Source organism: Lytechinus variegatus, chromosome 14 (assembly GCF_018143015.1).
Source record: "Lytechinus variegatus isolate NC3 chromosome 14, Lvar_3.0, whole genome shotgun sequence".
Taxonomy (NCBI): Eukaryota; Metazoa; Echinodermata; class Echinoidea; order Temnopleuroida; family Toxopneustidae; genus Lytechinus; species Lytechinus variegatus.
This window is the reverse complement of record NC_054753.1, coordinates 23209597-23215024: the sequence shown is the minus strand read 5'-3', so window position 1 is coordinate 23215024 and position 5428 is coordinate 23209597.

The window sequence follows — 5428 nt, the reverse complement described above, 5'->3', positions numbered from 1 at the left end:
ATTGAATTGATTACGCAATGTTATGTCGATCTGTCAGCAGTCGTAAATATCCACCTCTCGATCAACTCCATTCACAGGACCATGCAGTGCTTTGGTGCACCCAAACACGCGTCAAACTTAAAATCAGTCTTTTTTACAAAAAAATTATCTAAATTTCAACACTGATTTCGGCTCTATAATTTTTATTATTGTGATCAAGTAGCCAAGAAAAATAAAGGCGAGGAAGATGAGATGTAATGTGGCGGCCCGGGTATCAAAAAGAGATTCATATCGTAGGCCTAAGACGTGTGACTCTATTCCAGGGGTTCTCAAACTTTTTCTTTGAAGAGCCAGATGATCATGAGTCGAGACTCCAAGTAAACCTAAAAGGGCCAGGGTGCATGAAGTGGATATTTAGAAAAAAATGTGCGCGAAGCGCAAAGACCCTCGGGGTCCTAGATGCTCTCTTGTGCAATCTGGCCCTTATTTTGGGAGCATTTAATCCAACAAATTTATAATAGTTTCATATTGAACGCAGGCAAACTTAAAAAAGATTTCAAAATACAGCGAGAATCAATAAAACAGAATTGTAGTACTTTGTTAAAAGGAATCTAGATTATACCTATACAAAGCTGGAATTGGGGAGACAGATAATGTCTTGAACTGAAGTATCAATATATTTTGTAGTAGAATGTATGATAGAGTACTATGTCTGTTGTAGACTCTAACAAAGGATGTCAGTCTCCTAGTCACTTTCAATATGGGAAAAGGTGACAGTCTGTCAGCAAAAAGTTGCTTGAACCTCGGCACAAAAGGTGTAATTGCCAGCCGAAGGCACTGATGCAAATGTTCACTGGCCAAACAGGGCCGCGGTAGCGCCCTCCCCCCCCCCCCCGTTTTTTTTTCAAAAACCATGTCCAAAAACGTAAAAATGGCCATATGATTGTGATTTTTTGCCTCGCGGCCAGCCCACCCCACTTTGAAAACCGTTCCGCGGCCCTGTCAAGGTACTTTGGTATGAGTTAGTTCTTTAAAATATTCATGGTGGAAAATGCACTTTCGCACCAAACATGGCGAGAACAGTGCTGGTCATCTTTTGAGAAAGTATATCGAACAGACAGAAAAGACTCCACTAAACTTTGTTTAAAAGTCAAATTAATTTGACTGCCATTACTTTCACTACGGTTAGGTCTACATGGATACATAATGTAATCATATTGAGCTATGTTTCATTTTGTGACTTAAAAGTGATTAAAAAAAACCCAGCAGAGTCTCGCGGGCGAGATTAAAGAGCTCCGCGGGCCGTAGTTTGAGAACCCGTGCTCTATCCCCCTTTTTTCGACTGAGAATATAATTCTTGCGCCTATAAGACACTTAAAAATCAGAAAACTTTCATGGAAGTACCCTGAAATGTTTTTAAATTAGAAATTGTGGATTGTGGATCATAGAGATGTATACTAATTACGTTATTAGTATATATCTCTATGGTTTAAATTCAACATGATTAATTCAAATTTTAATTTAAAAAACTTGTGATACATGCATAATAATACTGTAAAAATATAGTTTCCTGGCAAAGTAATGTGGATATTCTAAACATTGGAGGAAATTGAAAAAAAAATCTTTAGGGTTTATATAGGCTTATTTTTATTTTTAGGCCGGCCTATTTAATTACAAGCCTCGGCCTATATACACACTGCAAAAAGCTTCTGTGTTGGTTGATGTAACACCAGCCCAGAATCTATGTATGTCCACACCAGAGATAAATGAAACCGGGATTGAAACAACACCAGTTTGGAATCAAACCAATGCTGAATTGGTGTTGTACGAACACCTAGTGTCAGACCAAAACGAAACATATTCCGTGCTGGTGTTAAATCAACACCATGGCCAGAGATTTTGCAGAGATTCTGGGTTGGTGCTAAATCACCAACGAAGATTTTGCAGTTTATCATCCGATTTTGATATGTTCAATGTTAAATGCTTGCTTGTTTGTTTCTCTTTATTTACTTCAAATCAATTCTTTGTTGTGGTGAACTCAACTCGTCCTTTAAACGTCATCTTTAAAGGTCAAGTCCACCTCAGAAAAATGTTTATTTGAATCAATAGGGAAAAATCAGACAAGCACAATGCTGAAAATTTCATCTAAATCGGATGTAAAATAAGAAAGTTATGACATTTCCCGGACATTTCAAAGTTTCGCTTATTTTTAACAAATGAACGAGCCAGTTACATCCAAATGAGAGAGTCGATGATGTCACTTACTCACTATTTCTTTTGTTTTTTATTGTTTGAATTATACGATATTTCATTTTTACGAATTTGACGATGAGGACCTCCTTGCCTGAAGCACACAATGTTAAAATAATGGAATTCCACGTGTTCAGGGAGGAATGAAACTTCATTTCACATTACAATGACGAGAAAATCAAAATATTTCATATAATAAAATACATAAGAAATAGTGAGTGAGTGGTATCATCAGTTCCCCACTTGCATACCGACCGAGATGTACATATAACTGTTTTGTGAAATGAAGCAAAACTTTAAAATGTCATAAATTTCTTATTTTACATCCGATTCTGATGAAATTTTCAGTGTTATGCTTGTTGAATTTTTCTCTTTTTATTCAAATCAAGTTTTTGTTGGGATGGACTTGTCCTTTAAATGTCCTTATGCTCAGCCTGCCCGTTTAATCATGGATCTGATTTTTTTTAAAAAGAGTTACATTAATCGTAACCTTTGGCAGCTACCATGGTAACAGGGCACGACAGCCATTCACAATAGAAGTTTCCATGGAGGTTAATTACAACGAAAATAGTTTATTAAACATTCCCCTTTTGTGGTTTTTTGTCTCTATATAGTATATTTTGTCGGATGCCGGGGTCTGATGTTATCCAACAAAGTCTATTGTATCCGATAGTTACTATACTAACAGTGATCCTGCTTTCTTGATCATTCCAATCATGATAGGGTCCATGTTCCAATCAAGTAAAGTTGTCTGCTCTCACAGCTTGTTGAACCATAGAGCTATTAGCTCCATGGTTGAACTAATAGACAAGCGCCGGGACGGGAGGAATTACTGAACTAGAAGAACGTAGGCCTATTTCTAGTTCAGTGGAGGGAGCTCAATCAGCAACTGCCACGGGGCGCCCTCTCTCTGAATATGCAATATAACATCGCAATAAAGACGATGATTGAAGCCAATAGCAAGTAAAAAACAAAACTACAAATACCCAAATACCTGAAGCAGGTGACACATTTTCTCCTGCGAAAATTGCTCTGGGCTTGATTTCGTCAAAGATGTTGGGTTGGGATTAGGGTTGCGATAGGGTCTCATGTTATAGGTCTAGCCGTTTAGGAAAGGTATAGTCAGGGGCGGATCCAGGATTTCCCGAAAGGGAGGAAAATTTTAACAAGCCCTCCCCAAAAAGGTGTTCAATTTCAAAAGAGGGAGCAAACCTCGGATTCAATGGCATTTCTACATTATATTTTTAATGTTGCTTTTCAAGCCCCCCCCCCCCGTTGTTCTGCGCCTCGGTATAGTGTTAAAGGTCAAGTCCATCTCATAAATATGTTGATTTGAATCAAGAGAGAAAATCGGACAAGCAAAATGCTAAAAATTTCATTAAAATCGGTTCTAAAATAAGAAAATAATGACATTTTAAAGTTTCGCTTATTTTTCACAAAATAGTTATATTCACAATTTAGTCAAGTGCAAATCGATGATGTCCCTCACTCACTATTTTTTTATTTTTTATTGTTTGAATTATACATTATTTCAAATTAAAAATTTGACAGTTAGGACCAACTTGACCGAAACATATAATTTTAACAATGATAATTCAAAATGTTCATGGAGAAATGAAAATTTGTTTTACAGGACAATGGGGAGAAAATTAGAATATTTCATATTTCTTATAATAATATACAAAAAAAAATGAGTGAGTGACATTACGCAAATCCTGTGTTTAAAAAATACCCCACCAGCTTATAACACAGGAACTCCATTGCCTTGCGTGTTGTGTCAATGGGAGCTCAGGTGGGGTATTTGAAACCCCAATTTCAGATTTTTGGGAGAGCTTCATTTCTCTCGTTTAAACTGGGGTGGGGTTCATCTGACAGCTGATATGCCTTGCGTGTTAGTCAATGGGAGCTCAAGTGGGGTATTGACACCCCACTTTCAGTTTTGGGGAAAGTTTCATTTCTCTCGTTTAAACTGGGGTGGGGTCGATTTAGTGACTGCAGCTGCTGATAAGAGCTGATAAAACACTGCATGCCACTGCATCAGGCTGATGAACAGCATGGAGTGGGATTACAGCTGTCATTGTTACGCAATAGTGTAAACAAACTCTTCAGAGCTTCCTGGCTGACAGTAATCTTGAAAGAAGAAATTTGTATTCTATTTGTTTTAGGACATTAGCATGTCTAAAAACGATTCGTAATTTAGATGGAGATGAAACTGAAATTTTGAACGATGCAAAATGACCCACAATTGCCGAAATAACAATAAGTTTTTAAAAAATCACCCCCAGTTTAACTCCCTCTCTCTCTTGCTCTCTCTCTCTCTCTGCCAGGCCTTATGAAGGTCACTTGGGGGAAGGTGGATTATCTGGGAGAGTGCGTGGTTGTTTACTTAAGGATAACCATTCCTTGTTGATATCGGGGAGGGGGGGGGGCGAGTGAAAGTAGCTTGGAATTTGAAATTGGGGTGTCAGATGAGATCCTTTTTTAAACACAAATTTGCGTAATGGATGTCATGCAGTTCCCTCATTTGCATACCAACTGTGCATATAACTATGATGTGAAATGAAACGAAATTTTAAAATGTCATAACTTTCTTATTTTACATCCGATTTCGATGAAATTTTCAGTGTTATACTCGTTGGATTTTTCTATTTTTATTCAAATCAACTTATGTTGGGACAGATTTGTCCTTTTAACACAGCTTTGAAGTTAATCATATGATTTAGAGCGGAGCAGTATTGTCGCCCAGAAGCACTACGAGACTAGTAGGTATGGAACCGAAAAGCAAGGACCGCGCCATTTTCAAGTATCGGGGGCCAAGTGACGGACTAAAGGAGAAGAAAGTTATAAAACGAGGGGTTTAGGCCTTTTATAGGCCGAATGGAATAAATAATTTGAGGGGGAAATGAGGCGTCATCTTTAGGTGTTCTTGCTTCTAAAGTGCCGCCCCTGTCGAAGAAGTTTCGGTATTACTATAATTATACCAAAAAAATGTACCAAGATTATATGTTGAAAAACGAATGAAAGATGACCTTTTGCATTAGCATGATGAGTCATAATAGTTCGTATCAAAGAAAATCAATACAATGAAAACCCAGTGTTAGGGGTGTTATTTGAGGCCAATATTATGATCAGTTCGTCTTTGCTTGATGTGCAGAGTTTAGTGGTATATCCCTTGCGTGTAGGGATAGGGGCTCTTGCT